Genomic DNA, 17,373 nt, shown 5'->3' on the forward strand with positions numbered 1-17,373 from the left:
CTCTAAGATATGGAAGAAGACAAGGATGTTCCCTGTTGCAACGCTTACTCAACATTGTGAAAGAAGTTGTAGCCAGAGCAGTGATAGAAGAAAAAGAAACAAAAGGCATCCAAATCAGAAAGGAAAAAGTAAACTTTCACTCTTTGCAGATGACATGATCCTATATATAGAAAGTCCTGAAAAAGCTACAATGAAGCAACTAGAGTTAACAAATGAATTTAACAAAGTGTCAGGGTACAAGATCAACACACAAAAGCAGGATTATTTCTACACACTAGTAATGAGCCATCTGAGGAGGAAATCAAGAAAAAGTTCCATTACAATAGAAACTAAAAGAATCAAATATCCAGGAATAAATTTAGCTAAGGATGTAAAGGACTTGTACACAGGACACTACAAAACATTGCTTAAAGACATCAATGTGTAAAATATAATGTAAACTATAGACCATGGTTAGTAGCAATGCTTCAATATGTGTTCATTAATTGTAACAAATATGCCACACTAATGAAAGATGTTGGTGGTGGGGGGAAAGTGGGAGAGGGGGAATGCTTGGGGTATATGGGAATCCCCCTATATTTTTGTTGTACTATTTATGTAATCTTAAGCTTCTTTCAAAATAATTTTTTAGAAAAAGTATGTGCATCAAAGGGCATTATCATGAAAGTGATAAAACAACCTATTCAATGGGAGAAAATATTTGTTAACTGTGTGTACAACAAGGGATTAATATCCAGAATATATACAGAAATCCTAAATTCATTAATAAAAAGACAAACAGTACAACTAAAAAACCCCAAAAAGACTTGACATTTCTCCAAAGAGGATATACAAATGACTAAAAAGCACATGAAAGATGCTCAATGTCACTAACTATTAGGGAAATGCAAATCAAAACCACAATTTGATCCCATTTCATACCCAATAGAATGGCTCCTATTACAAATACAGTAAAGGATGTAGAGAAATAGGAACAGCCATTCATTACTGGGGGAAATGTAAAATGGTGCTGCCACTATGAAAGACAGTTTTGCAGGTCCTCAAAAAGCTAACTCTGGAATTACTATATAACCTGAAAATCCCTCTACTGCATATGCACCCAAAAATTTTGAAAGCATGGAACTGAACAGATATTTGCACACCAATGTCTGTAGTGGCATTGTTCACAATTGACAAACGATGGAAATAACCCAATTGTCCATCAACTGATGAATGGATAAACAATATGTAGTTTATACATATTTGGAATTTTTTCAGCTGTAAAAAGGAATAAAGTCCTGATACCTGTGATACATGAATGAACCTTGAAGACTGTTGCTTCCTCTCGCCACCCCTCCTCCCCTTTCCAGCCGTCGCTATCTTTCCCGCCAGTCCCGCCCATATTGCCAACGTACAATCTGCCCTCTTCCCCGGTAACTGCTTACCTCGGGGCTGTCCATCAGCTTCAGCCTGTCCACTACTGCCCCGTAGCTAGCCCTCCCTCCATCTTACTCCTCCCTCTCAACCCTATATAACCTAGTGCACTTCCATAATAAAGCAGACCTGTTCTTGCGCTCAGGCGGTCTCCGTGGTTCCTTTTTAACCGCGCGTCCCCCACGCCTGGAAGAACTGGTGCTCCTTTCAGGAGTACCTCCCGCCGGTGGTTTGGCAGGAGCGAGCCCCCCCTGACTCGGGCATAAGCGAGGCCGAGCCCTCGCTCCAGACAACAGAAGACATTATGCTGAGTGAAATAAACTGAACACAAGGACAAATATTGTATGATCTCTCTGATATGAAATATTTAGAATAAGCAAACTCATAGAGTTAAATTTAGATTATAGATTACCCGGGGTTGGGTTTTGGGTAAGGCACAGGGAGAGAGTGCTCAAATGCACAGCATTTGTATTTAGATTGATTGTAAAATTTTGGAAAAGGATGGTGTTTATGGTAGCACATTATTGTGAGTGTAATTAAGAACACTGAATTATAGACGTGAATGTTGTTAAAAGGGACATTTTAGGTCATATATATGTTATTACTATAAAAATTAAAACATAAAATATAGGGCTGGATACACAATGAACCCTACTGTAGATGAGGGTGTATAGCTAGTACAATTTTTATATTTTTTCATCAGTTGTAGCAAAGATACCACAGCTAATGCACAGTATCAACAATGAGGGGATATACAGGAATGCTGTTTTTTTTACACGATTTTCCTGTAAACCTACAACTTTCTAATTAAAATTTTTAATATATAATAAAAAGAGAAAAATAAATAGGTGAACAAAGAACAATATAGAAATCATAAATCCTACACAAAAAATACTACCGACACTTAACGTGTTCTGCATGTATCCCCTTGGTAGCTGGTTTCCTTATTAAAGTAGCCATGATTCTGTCCACGACATTTTCTGGATGAGCTTGTGAATGCATCATCACTTTTGCTGCATTCTACTAATCCAAGTAAATCACAAATCTCTGCCAGAATTTTTTAGGGTTTGAAGGTAGGAGATGCAAAGCCACATTGCAATGGACATGAATACAGAAGGGATGATTGGTACCATTTTTGCAAGCAATCTATCAAGTCCAATCTCCATTCCCAATTATTCCTGAATACTCCACATCTACACATGCTCACTCCCATCTCAGGATTCCCCAAAGTCTCTCCCATTTGTGATGATAATCTCAGCATACCAGCATATCGTGATCTATATGAGATCTTGATGTAGATCTTTAGATATGGCTTCTTTTGATTTTGAGAAGTGGGAATTGAAAAAATGCATTATATTTCTTACACACACTTAAAATTGTGAAACCCATGGCTATTTGATAGCAAATTGAGTCATCATACTTATTCCAATCCATATCAGAATGGACAGCTATTCCTGAACTCAGTGCTTCTACCAGTACCTCCATGCCAGTACATTATCTAATTAACTTATTGACATGCCAGTGAAAATGGTGAATGGAAAATTACAGGAACTGTGGAGTAAAAAAGAGAAGATAAGCAAGGACAGTCCCCATAGGCATGAGGGTTCAGATCACATAACCAGATGACCATTTCCAGCTGCAGCCCTAGTTGAGAGCGATGCAAATCTTGAATGGATGGCACAAGAGGAAAATGACTATCGATTACAGTAGCAACGATTGGATTCTGTAGCATGTTTCACTAATCCTAGTGTGTCAAGTCTTTTGTAGAGATTTAACCCCTTTAAAGACTTTGACATAGGAGAATTCATATAAAACATGAACAGCTCAGCATGGTACAAGAAGTGGACAGCTTCAGACACATGTGGTGCCTGGAATCACATCTTCTTAATCCCAAGACGTAAGCATTTTAGACAGTTCTTTGGAGGCTCACATCCACTTTCCTCTTTGGTTTGACAGCATCTTGTCTTTAGTGCATGAGGCTTCAACTCTCTTAAGGATCTTCAGATGCGAAGCATGCTAGTAAAACGTGCTCATACCACTTGCAGAGAAATAACATCCCGTGCAAAGATTCAACCAACGGGGATTGATAGTTAAGGGATAAATTCCCCCACCTCCACTATTTAGACAGAAAATTCTGAGGTGTTATGAACGTCCCAGAGGATACTACACACAAAGCCAACTGCATGACCCCTTTTAATAACAAAGTCTGTATTTTTTTTTTTTTTTAAAGATTTATTTATTTATTTAATTTCCCCCTCTCCCCTGGTTGTTTGTTCTTGGTGTCTATTTGCTGCGTCTTGTTTCTTTGTCGCTTCTGTTGTCGTCAGCGGCACGGGAAGTGTGGGCGGCGCCATTCCTGGGCAGGCTGCTCTTTCTTTTCACGCTGGGCGGCTTTCCTCACGGGCACACTCCTTGCGCGTGGGGCTCCCCCACGCGGGGGACACCCTTGCGTGGCACGGCACTCCTTGCGCGCATCAGCACTGCGCATGGCCAGCTCCACACGGCTCAAGGAGGCCCGGGGTTTGAACCGCGGACCTCCCATATGGTAGACGGACGCCCTAACCACTGGGCCAAAGTCCGTTTCCCAACAAAGTCTGTATTAAGGAGCCCATAGTGAAAATATTTGTGCGTGTGGGAGTTTGCTAATCCTAGCAATCCAAAAGCTATGTTTTTGTGAGTTTTGGGACTGAATCTAATTTTATTGCCTTGTAATACTGGAAAATTCTGAACTTGCTGCTACTTAAGTATAAAGACATGCTTTTTCCTCTACTTCTTGTGTGAGAATTTCATTCACTCAAGTACTTCCTTTGTCTCTTCCTCAATATCCTGCCCTCTGGTCTTAAGTCTGCCATTGAAGTCAAGAGACCACTTTGAAGACTGAGTTCTCTGGAAGGTGAAAAATTTCTAATTTTCAGCCCATGTGCTGAACTCACAGCCTTCTGTACTCATCTATATCCCTGCATCACAAAGAGCACTCACTGAGTTCAAAGAAAGCAATGCCACAAGGATGAATAAAAGCAGAATGCAGAATGTTTCAGAGAATGAGACTCAAGCAGATGTCCCTACTGCTCTTTTTCTTATTTCTTCTCTTCTTGAGATATCAGTAGAAGCTTTTTCATTCAGTAAACAGCACACATTAAAAAAGAGCCAGCCTAAAAAGAAATTAAGAAACTGCTCTGGCAATTTTAAATCTCATCAAAACCATTAAGTTATGCCATTTAAAATAAGTTCATTTATTTAATCAGAAGCAGAAATCATATATTCATTTATTGACAACTTCCAGACCTTTAGAAATATTCAGTAAAATCTATTTTTAAAATACTGCAGATAAAACAGAATAATATTTTGCCTAAATATTCAGTTTGTTTCTATAGTGACTATTTTCTAAATGCTAATTTAGGCCCTAAAAGTAGTACTAAATAAACTTATGACACCTCAATAATTTAGATATTCTCATTTGAAAGTCTTTTCAGATTAAGTGTCACTTCTTTCAGACTTTCTGCTCCTCTCCTTCCTCAAAAATTTTGCAAATTTGGAATCAAGACTGTAATCTTTGTGGTCTTGAAGTAGCACATTAGAGGGTACCTGCTTCCCAAACGCACATGTACTGCCACTCGATCTTCTGGTCTGTAAGATTTCACTATTACTCTGCTGTGTACCCTGCTAAGTGCCCAAAGCTAAATCTGGCAAGTTTGAACCTTGTGTGTGTATTATTGTGGTTATCCTCTCTTTTGTCAAAAACTGTGGTTTTGGTCCCACTCTAACTCTCGTTACGATGAGAAACCATGGAATGTGTTTCTGACATCTCTTTTTCCTCCGATGATGTGTTTATTAATACTTAACAGGTGAATGCTAACTAAACCCATATAATATCAATTTACCTAATCAAAGTATGAGAAATTTATGAGTCCAACAATACCGAGTTTTGGGACAAAATGTGGTCATCTGAGTTCGTATACATCACCGGTGTGGGTGTGAACTGGAGCCGTGAATAGGGAATTAGAGGATACTAATAAGTTAAAGGATACTCATTCTTTTCAAGTCAGAAATTCCATACCCAGGCATCTGCTCCAGAGAGGCACTTGCAACTGAACACAAGGAAACATTCTCAAGGATGATTTATTGCAGCCACATTGTTTATAATAGTAAAGGTATCAAAAATCTGAGTTTTTCAGTTCAGAATACCATTGGCAATTAAATTTTGAAAAGTAAGTTTGCATGCATCAGCACAGAATCTCGAACCGACTCCTACTCTCTGGTTCACTGGACTTACCCAGGTCAGCTAACAGGGAGGTGAAGATGGTTCACCACCACACCAGAGAATCAAGAGTGCCAACAACTGCAAGCAGAGGAATTGCATCCATCATCCATGTGGAATCTAAGCCCCCTCTTGATCGAGAGGTGGAGAGGACATCGCCATCCCAGGGTCCACAGAATGGAGGAATAAAATATGGATTAGAGTGGACTTACTGATATTCTATTATAAAACTATTGTGACTACTAATAGAAGAAATTGTATCATTGACAGGGAGAGAGTGGCCACAGTAGTTGTTGAGGGCAGGGAGAGAGAATGAGAGATGTGATGTGGGGGCATTTTTGGGACTTTGAGTTGTCCTAAATGATATTGCAGGGTCAGATGCTAGGCTTTACATATCCTGCCATAAGTCACTGAATGTACTGGGGGAGAGTGTGAACTATAGGGTAAACTATTATCCATGTGGTGCAGCAGTGCTCCAAAATGTGTTCACCAAGTGCGATGAGTGTGCCGCAATGGTGAAGGAGGTTGTTGGTGTGGGAGGAGTGGGGCGGGGGGATGGAGGGTATATGGGAAACTCATATTTTTTAATGTAACTTTTTTGTGTGATGTATATCTCTTCAAAGAATACAATTTACAAAAATGATGGGGTGGGGGGTTGGGGAGTGGGGTCTTGTGTTTTTTTTATGTTTTTATGTTTTTTAATGTAACATTCTTTGTGATCTATTAACTTTAATTTAAAAAGTGTAAAAAAAAAAAGAGCAGTTGCCACAGGTGATGACATATGCAAGCAAGCATTTCATATCTAATGCTCAGGGGGAAAAGCAGGTAATAAAATGCAGTGTACAAGCTTATGCCATTTCTATACATTTAAAAGATGCAACATGAAAGTGGATATTGTTCATAGATATATGCATATAGGGGAAAATTCAAAAGCATGCATTAGTCTCAAGCTTTTCAGGTTAATAATTCATACTCAGTTAGAAAAGGGGAGAAAGACAATCCAGTAACATCTTTAAAGTGTGCTTCTTGAGGATAAAAGAAAGCCCTCCGGATAAGCTTCCTAGGGCTGCCGTAACAAATGGCTGGAGTAAAGCAACAGAAACGAACCTTTCGGAGATTTGGAGACCAAAGTCTGAAATCACAGCGTTGGCAGGGTCACACCCTCAGAAGGCCCCAGGAGAATCCTTCCTTGCTTCTGCCAGCTTCTGGGCTGGTGGAAATCTTCACAGCCGTGGTTCGTAGACACAGCATTCTCATCTCTGTCCGTCTTCACATGACTCTTTGCATGACTTTCTCTGGGTCCCATTTCCTTCTGCCTTTCTCTCAAAAGGACACCTGTCATTGGATTAGAGCCCACCCTATATCCAGGGTGATCCAATCTTGATAGCCTTAACTTTACTGCATCTGCAAAGACCCTTTTTTCAAAACAAGGTCACATTCTGTCTCTGGGGTTTAGGGCATGTACATCCTCTTGAGGGCCACCACTCAAACCACTATTTCATTAAAATAAGCAAGGCAAAAATAGTTTACATGTGCTTAAAGTCTATGAAGAAAGCCTAGCTGCTCTTCACATTATTTTTTATAATTCTCTGTAGTATTGAGATGTTTCATGATCTATGATAATTATTAACAAGGGAGACCTAGATGCTTTTGCTAACTGAGAGATAGTATTTGAAGTTGGAGTAGTTAAGTAGAATTGTTGGGGATGCTTAAGACAGCACTTGCCTTCAGCAATATCAAAGAGCACATAATGGCTGCCAGAGCTGATACAGTAATGGTCTACAGTATACTCAGCCTCCTTCACGGAGGACGGTTCGTGCCCTTTCTTGCAGTTACCGCCCAGCCAACGCCTCAGGCAGTCAGTGCGACCACCAATCAGTAATTGCCTCCTAACCTTACTTCTGCCATTTCCCTCAGTAACAGCCAGAACCAATCACCTTACCTCTGCCACTTCCCCCAGCAACAGCAGCTGCCAATCCCAGACCGCCACCTGTCCTTACCCGCCACCCCCCCTCCTCCCTAGAGTATATATGCTCAGCCCCTTCAATAAAATTTTGCAGCGGCAGCAGTTTGCAGCTTTATCAGAGCACCGTCTTGCTGTCGTCCTTCGTGTCTCTTGTCCCATAACATTCCTTCCTGACCAGTACTCGAGCCCCTGTCAGTGTCCCGCCGGGACGACTTTCACAATTATATATCATGAATAGATAAGATCTTATTCAAAAGGTATATATTTATATATTTAAATGATTAACAAAATGATTATCTAGACTTTTTAAAAACTTGATAACCAGTTTGCTTTCCAAAAAGTATTTGCTGCATCTTAAAATAAATATTATGTATACAAAAATACAATTATTTAAAAGAAATAAAAGTTTTAAAAAGACAACAAAACTGTAGAGAAGGATATAAATATCTCTAGCCACCTAGCTTATTAAGCATTAAATTTAGATTTGAATCGTCTGGCAATAAAGGAAAAATCATTAAATAAGATGTATTTCCATAAATCTTTTTTAAAAAAGAAATAACAACTAAGTAAACTCTTGTGCTATTTTCTACATGATATTTGTCACTTGTGAGGGAAGTAGTCTTCAAACAAAGATTTTCTAAAAAATACAGAAATTATTTTTAGATGACAATTGTTCATCAATTTTTGACAAAATGTTGGGAATATGATATACTTCACATTAATTTTTTCAGGAGGATGTTTAAATCAGCCAATAGAAAATTATTATTAAAATCATGTTACTTGAAGATGTTCTTTTAAAATTACTTTTCTCCATGCTTGTTTTCAGTAATTTAAAATGGACTACTTTTAATTACCTTCATGTGCTAGTCTCGAAACAGGCATGTGAAAGCATCCAAAGGAGGATTATATATCTGGATAATGACTTAAGCCTTTTAAAATGAAAAGTACTAAATATCATAATAATATGTTATTATAACTGAATATTGACCACTTAGGTTACCCTTCTATAATTTTAATAATCCTTACCAATTCATGTAGAATATTAATATATTTAAATGCACTTTACTATTACATTAGCAGTATTAATGAAATTTCTCAACTTGAATGATGAGTAATGAGAGGTTGGATAAGAATGAGTTTCGATATACTTCGGAATATGCTGACAGAAAATTTCCTTCAGTGATATCCAGAAATGACAGCTCTGAATGCTGCACAAAATGGTTACTCTATAAATGAGTGCTCACTCGATGGCATAATTAACTTATCTTCCTAATCAGCTCATGTTAAGCCACTTTTTATACATATTTCTACATTAATTATTCAATGATTGAGATTTTCTCTGTGTTTTTATTTTTAAAAATTTTGTTAAGATGCTTTTTTAACTTTGATTTGATGAGCAAAGAATGTATTCCTGCTTCCTATTCAAATTCCCTTTGATCAATTCATGTCTCCCTATTTCCTACTTGTTTGAGACACACTAAGGACCATGGGAACATGTAAAATATTCTAAGTCCTGTCTTCTAACTCACATCAAAGAGATCTTTACAGAAATGTGAATTTTCTCTTATAATTTAAGGCATTCAATATTAACTTAACTGTTTGATAATAGGAGAATCCAGATTTATATGGTGTTGACTCTAATATAAGACTAATATCCTGGGATATTTGGACATGTTCACTGGTATTAAATTTAAGAGAAAGGTGCTATATAAATTATTTCATAGTTTTTCATTTTACTCTCTTCAAAAATAAAGGGATTATCACAAAGCTTCTCCATTGGTTTTAACAAATTTGATGATCTTTAGAATTTCAATAATTAATAGATTTGAAAAAGGTAGGGGAAGGGTAGATTTTCTAGAACTATGGCTTTATCATAAAGTCAAATCTTGTGGACAGTCACCTCCTCTGTCTGCACTTATTTAAAAGGCAAGTCCCATCGTTAACTTTAAACATACTGGCTGGCTCCTCTGTGGTTACTTGAGAGAATTGTCAATCATTAAATAAATTCTGCTGATTCTTACTTTGAGAGCTTCCCACATGAAAAGGAGTTTGATTCCAAATTTATAGTTGTGATTTGTTGTGTTTGCACTTGTGACTCATTGGAGAGTACTTTAAATTTGTTATTTACCATGTGAAGTGACTTTCACAGCAGTGTGCATATGTGCCTTTTATTTCATCTCCTCCAACCCATAATCAAAAAAGTGAATTTTGGGTATCCTTGCTTCATCAACAACTATTTGGACACCTCTTATATAGCCATGATCCATCCTCTAGACTGTGAATATTCTAGATAGAGTAGTGAGGAGAGAACAAAACAGTTCTGGTCTCTGATTTGATGGAATTTACATTTGAGTGATGGAGCAAATAAACAAGAAAACACCTAAGTAACCGTGATGGTTACGGATTGTGATAAACACTTTTCAGCATATTAACAGTTTGAGATGTAGATTAACTGTGCTGACTCTACTTTAGATCAGAAATATTCTTTGAAAGAAGGGTGAAAAAAATGTGCCCTGGTTGACCACACAAAGACCTAGAAGAAAGGATTCTATTCAAAGGAAACTGCCAGGATAGAGACTGTGGATGGGAATGAGCCTACCTGGCACATTTATGAAAAAAACCGGAAGTCTAGAGTAAGTGGAGTGGTATGAGCAGTTAGAAAAGAGCCATGAAATGAGCTTGAAAATTAGGTATAACCATATGTTAAAGGACTTTGTAGTCAGGATTTTATTCTCAGGCCAAGTGAAAGGCTTTAAAGGATTTTAGTCAGGAAAGTAAGACAGGATCGGATTCCTGTCTTATTTTAAACAGTTTATTAAGTAGAGAACAATATGGAGATTGGCAAGAGAAAAATCTTGATCAGGCAGGCAGCTGGAGCAATATTCCAGATCAAAGATTGTACAGGTATGAGCAGACAGGGGAAAATAGATGGATTTGAAATGCAAATGGGAGGTAGAAGTAACAGGATATTATGGTAGGTGTAGAGAATAAGGAAAAGTGGGAAATAAGAATGGCTGAAAGTTTTGCTGTGAAATTTTTATTTGATTGGAAAAATTCATTAGATTTCTGTCTGCCAAGATGTGGGAGGAAAGAGGGGTACTTAAAAATTCTGTCTCCAAAGAGTCTACTCTGACCATCTCAAATATATTCTGATTTCTGAAAATATATATTCAATTATTTTCCTATGAAGGTGTAAGGGATTAAAGTTTTCCTTCAGTTTTAATTTTTATAAATACTCAAAATATTTTGTTTTTTATTTTTAAGGAATCACATTATTTTATGATTAAAACAAAGTTGTGGGGTCAATAAAGATTGCTGATAAAATAATAAACATCTTTTTAAAATTTTGTGGCAACTTATATACAGCATAAAATTTCTCATTTTAACTTGTTTCAAATACACAGTTCAGTGGTTTTAATGACATCCACAATGTTTGTGTTACCATCACCAAAATCCATTACCAAAAATTTTCCATCCCCCCAAACAAGCTCTGTACTGATTAAGCATTAATTTCCCCTTCCCTACCCTCATCCCTGCCCCTGATACCCGGTAATCCACTTTCTGTCTCCATGAATTTGCATATTTCATATAAATGGATCGCACAATATTTGTTCCTTTATGTCTGGTTTATTTCATTCAAGATGATGCCTTTAAGGTTTGTCCACATGTAGTATGTATCAGAACTTAATTCCTTTACAATGGTGCATTAATATTCTATTATATGTACACCACATTTTGTTAATCCATTCATCTGTTAATGGATACTTAGGTTGTTTTCACCTTTTTACTATTGTGAATAATGCTGCTATGGACATTGGTTACAGATTTCTGTTGTAGTCCTTGTTTACAATTGTTGTGGATATACATCTCATAACGAGATTGCCAGGTCATGTGGTAATTAAAAATTTAACTCTCTTAGGAACTCAAAACCATTTTCCACAGTGCTGCACTATTTTACTTCCCACCAACAATGCAAGCATCTCCACATCCTTGCCAATGCTTGCTTTTTCTGCTTTTAAAAAAAATAGTGATTCTATTAATTGTAATGGTGCAAAGTGACATCCCATTGTGATTTTGATTTGCATTTCCTTGGGGTGGGTGGTAGCAATTATGAGCATCTTTTTCTGTGCTTATTGGCTATAGTGCCTTCTTAGGAGAAATATATATTCGAGTCTTTTGCTCACTTTTAAATGGAGTTGTCTTTGTTGTTGAATTTAGATGAACTTACATATTGTAGGTATTAATATTAAACTCTTATAAAATATGTTTTTCCCCATTCTATAGGTTGTCTATTCACTTTCTTGATAATGACTTTGATGCATAATGTTTTTTAAATTTGGATGATGTCCAACTTATCATTTTTTTCTTTAGTTGCTCCTGCTTTTCCTGTAGAGTTGAGGAATGCAAGGTCCAGAAGATATTCTTCTATAATTTCTTCTATGAATTTTATAGTTTTAGTTTTATATTTAGGCCCTTGATGCATTTTTAGTTAATTATTGAATATGGTGTATGGTAGGGTTCTAGTTTCATTCTTTTGTATATATGGATCTACAACTATCCCAGCAGCATTTGTTGAAGAGACTTTTTTCCCCATCAAGCAGAGTTGGCATCCTTGTCAAAAATCAATTGACCATAGAAATGGGGTTTATTGATCAACTCTCATTTCAATTCAGTCTTGGTCTAGTTGTCTGTCATTGTGCCAGTACCACACTGTTTTGATTACTGTAGCTTTCTAATGTGTTTAAAAATCAGAAATTTTAAGTCTTCCAACTTTATTGTCCTTTTTCAAGGTGATTTTATCTCTTCTAACTCCTTTGCCCTTTCACAGGAATCTGGAAATTGGCCTCTCCATTTCTGTGAAGAAGGCGGTAGGAATTTGGATTGGGATTACACCTAATCTGTAAATTGCTTTGGATAATATTGACATTTTAACAATATTTAATATTCCACTCCATGAATGCAGAAGCTTTTTCCATTTATTGAGGACTTCTTTAATTCTTCTTTTAATTTCTTTAAGCGATGTTTTGCAGTGTACTGTATACAAGTCCTTTACATCCTTTGTTAATTTCATTCCTAGAATTGTAAATGTAATTGTTTTCTTGATTTCCTTTTGAATTATTAATTGATGAGTGTAAACTCATCCAATGATTTCATTAAGATTGTCTTGTGCCTTTACTTCTTGCTGAATTTATTATCTTTAGTAACTTCCTTGCAGATTTTTCAGGATTTTTATATGTAGAGTCATGTCATCAGCCAACAGGGAAAGTTTTTTTTTTCTTTCTTTCCAATTTGGGTAACTAAACATATTTTTTTCTCTTACTTACTTAACTCTGGCTAGAAATTCCAGAACAGTGCTGAAGAGTAGTGATAAAAATGGGTATCCTTATTTGTTCCTGATCTTTGGGGAAAAAATTTTGGTAATTCACCATTCAGCATGATGACATCTGTGCGTTTTCCATATATGCTTCTCTTCATGTTGAGGAATGTTGAGAAAGATTCCACCTATTCATGGTTTTCTGAGTATTTGTAGCAGTTTGGCATTGTTTATGAATTCCAAAAATATAGTGGATTATGTTTATAAACTGATCTGTTCCTCTGGACCTATTAGATTGTATTATGTTCAGAGGTTTCATTTTACTTGATTAAATTATGATTAGGGCTTTGATTGGGCCACATCAGTAGGATGTTTAGAAAATGACTTGGCAGAGGAGAGAGTTGGTATTTTGATGCTGCAGCACCAGGAAGTAAATACACAAAGAAGAAGAACACAGAGGAAGAGAGATGGCTGCATAGACACAGCAGAGGCCCCAGGAAGAGAGAGAGCCTGATAGTCTGTAGCTGACGTAGTAGAGAGAACAAACAGCTGAGCCCAGAGAGAAATGGACCTGGGAGAGAGATAAGACTTATCACAGCCTAAAGCTAAGACTGGAAGAATATGGGACCACAGAGCCTTAAGAGGAAGAGAAAGGCTGAACCTTTGCAGATGTCTGTAGCCGTCTTGCTCCAACATGGGAAAAGATTTTGGTGAGGAAAGTAACTTATGCTTTATGGCCTGGTAACTGTAAGCTTCTACCTCAAATAAACACTTTATATAAACCAACATATTTCTGGTACTTTGCCTCAGCAAACCTTTGGCTGACTAATACAGTGTTCTTAAAGAATGGATGCTGGATTTTGTAAAATGGCATTGCTCTGTCATTTGAAATTACCATGTGTTTTGGGTTTTTTGGTTTTGCCTTTTTTTTTTTTTTTTGGCTTTCGTTCTATTAATGTGGTTCATTGTATTGATTGATTTTCATATATTGAACAATACTTGCATTACGTGCATAAATCCCTCTTAGGTGAATAATCCCATTGGATACAATTTGCTACTTCTTGTTGTTTTTTTAAAGAATTTTGGCATCTATATTCATAATGGAAGTTTTTCTGCAATTTTCATTTCTTATATCTCTATCTTTTTTGGTGTTAGGATGATACTGACCTCAGAGAATGAGTTAGAAAGTGTTCCTTTCTCTTCAACGTTTTAGAAGTGGTTGAACAGGATTGGTGTTAATTCTTTTTGAAATATATAGTGAATTTCATTAGTGAAGTCTTCCTGTCCTGGTTTTTCTTTCTTGGGAGTTTTTGTTTTTGTTCTTTGTCACTGACTCAATTATTTTACTTGTTATAGATTTGTTAAGGTCTCCAAGTCTTCTTTAGTCAGCTCAGGTGGTTTTGTGTTTCTAGGTATTTTCCCATGTCATCTAAGTTATCTAAATTGTTGGCATAGAACTGTTCATACCACATTATAATCCTTTTTATCTTTGTGGGTTTGGAATCAATGCTACCTTGTTCATTTCTGATTTTGTTTATTTGCATCTTCTCTCTTTCTTTGCCAGTTAGTTAATTACATCTAGTTGGCTTAGAGTATTGTTCAAGTCTTCTATTTCTGTATTGATCTTCTGCCTACATGGTCTATCCATTTTTGAAAGTGGTATATTGAAGTCTCCTAGTATTAATGGAGAACCATCTATTTAACCCTTCAAATCTGTCCATATTTGCTTCATATATTCTGGCTTTCTGCTGTTAGGTACATATGCATTTATAATTGTTACATCTTCATGAATAATTAACATTTTAATCAATATGAAGGGTCCTCCTTTGCCTCTTGTAACTGTTTTTTTAATTCGTTCTGTTTTACCTAATATTAACATAGTCATCCCAGTTCTTTTTTTTTTTTTACTATTTTCATGGAATATTTTTTGCCATCATTTCAATTTCAACCTCTGAATTCAACATGAGTCCCATGCAGAAGAGCATATACTTAGGTCATGTTTTTTTGTCCATACTGCCAATGTTTGCCTTTTGTCTAGAAAGTTAAACCATTTAATTTGAGATAATTACTGATAAAGAAGGATTTTCCTCTGCATTTTGCTATTTGTTTTTGTAAGTCTTATGCCTTTTCTGTCCCTCAACTCTTCCATTCCTGCCTTATTCCCTTATATTTTTTCTGTGAATATTTTGACATTTTACTTGTGGCTACCATAGGGATTAAATTTAACAACCTATATTTATAATATATTCATTTGATTTGATACCAAACTTCAATAACACACAAACTATGTTACTGTACTCCTCTGTCCCCCTACCTTTATGTTGTTTCTTGTACATCTTTAGACATGGTGTGTTCAAAACCATAGATATATCATTGCTTTTTTATTTGCATTTTAGATATTGTAAGGAGTAAAAAGTAGACTTACAAACCAAAAATACAAGAATACTGGTGATTATAATTACCCATATAGTTGCCTTTACCAAAGATCTTTCTTTCCTCTTTATAAAATCTAATATCTTGTGTCTTCTTTGCATTTAAAAAACTCACCTTAACATTGGCTTGTAGGGCAGTTCTAATGGTGACAATATCCCTCAGCTTTGTTTATCTGGGGTTGTCTTAATCTCTCTCTCATTTTAAAAGAGCGTTTCACCACAAATAAAATACTCATCAATTATTTTCTTTCAGTCCTTTATCTATGTTGTCCTCCTGCTTTATTGCCCCTATAGTTCCTGATGAGATATTGGCACTGAATCTTATTGAAGGCCCCTTGTACATGACATATTGTTTCTCTCTTGCAGCTTTCATGATATTTGCATTGTCTTTGGCATTTGAAAGTTTGATTATGTTTCTGTTTATGGATCTCTTTGCATTTATTCTGTTTGGATTTTGTTAAACTTACTAACATTTATATGCATGATTTTTCTTAAATTTGGGAAGTTTTCTGCTGTTATTTCTTCAAATATTCCTTCTGTCCCTTTCTGTCCTTCTTCGCTGGGACTCCGATAAGGCATATTTTGATATGCCTTGTAGTGCCCCACAAGTCCAACAGGCTCTATTCACTTTTATTTATTCTGTTTTCTTCTTAATCTTAGACTGAATCCTTTCACTTATCCTATCTTCAAGTTTACTTATTCTCTCTTCTGCCAGTGCCAATGTTCTGTTGATCCCCTCTAGGTAATTTTTTAAAATTTCAGTTGTGGTAATTTTCAGTTCCAGTAGTTCTGTTTGGCTTCTTCTTAGAATTTCTTTTTCTTTATCAAAATTCTCATTTTCTCATATATCATTTTCCTGATATGATTGAGTTCTTTCTCAGTGTTTCTCTTTAGGTCTTTGAGCATATGTTAAAACACTTAGTTTAATGTCTTTGAATGGTCTGGTCTTTATTGAGCTGTTTTGATGTTTTACCTTTATCTTTTGTTTGGGCCATCATTTCTGTTTTCTTTGTATGTATGCCTTTTAAACTTTTGTTGCACAATGTTCATTTTATTTTATTTTTTAAGATATTTTTCATAAAAGTATGACAATAAAAATAAGATTTTACTTAAGTGAGGATAAAATGAACTCTCAATTCCACTGGCCATGCAAATTGGAGGAATAGGCTGAAAATGGAATTTGATTCAAAATATGCTGACATTATATATTCTCATATTGAAAAAAGTAACCTTTGTGGAAGAAGGGTAGGTTGGATCTCTACTGCCTCCCATTCTCTCCATTCCCACTACTCTTTTTTTTCCTCCAATTTTTAAAAAAATTTTAATTGTCTATTACATTTTAATATTTTAATATGTTAAATCTGGAAAATAGTCCTTGAAATGTCTATTCCTTAAGCTTTTATCCACCTAGTGATATGACTGGACAAGGGTTTCCTTGAGTACCAGGAACTAACAAAAACAAAAAACAAACAATACTTTCTACAGTTCCTGCAGATTGACTTTATGTTGGGTACTGAGCTCCTTTGGAGCTTACTCCTTTTCACAATGAACCTGAAGAACAGTCTGAACAGGGCCCTCTCTGGTCTTTTCTAAGTATGTCTTGCCATGGGCATTTGTTCTTGGTCTTAGTGTTTCCCCTCTTTACAGGGATCTGATGTCCCTTCTTTTCCCTATGAAATAATTCTCTTCCTACTCCTGATCACTCTACTACATAGCTTTTATTTTTAACTTAAAATGTTTTATTTTGAATTAATTTCAAACTTACAGGAAAATAGCAGAAATAATACAGAAACAATACATAGTTTACTGTATCTCTGAAAGCTGATAATCCTTTTTCTCAGACTTCTAGAATTTGATTGTTTCTTACACTGATTTAGCTGCCTGTGGGTTCTTTCTGCATACAGGTCAGGTTCTGGGACGGTGAGTTTGAGACAGTGTCCTGGTTCAGTCCTTCCGGTTGACAGCAGTATACAGAAAGGGGCTCTCTCCA

The sequence above is a fragment of the Dasypus novemcinctus genome, chromosome 23, assembly GCF_030445035.2.
Source record: "Dasypus novemcinctus isolate mDasNov1 chromosome 23, mDasNov1.1.hap2, whole genome shotgun sequence".
In the NCBI taxonomy this organism is placed as follows: Eukaryota; Metazoa; Chordata; class Mammalia; order Cingulata; family Dasypodidae; genus Dasypus; species Dasypus novemcinctus.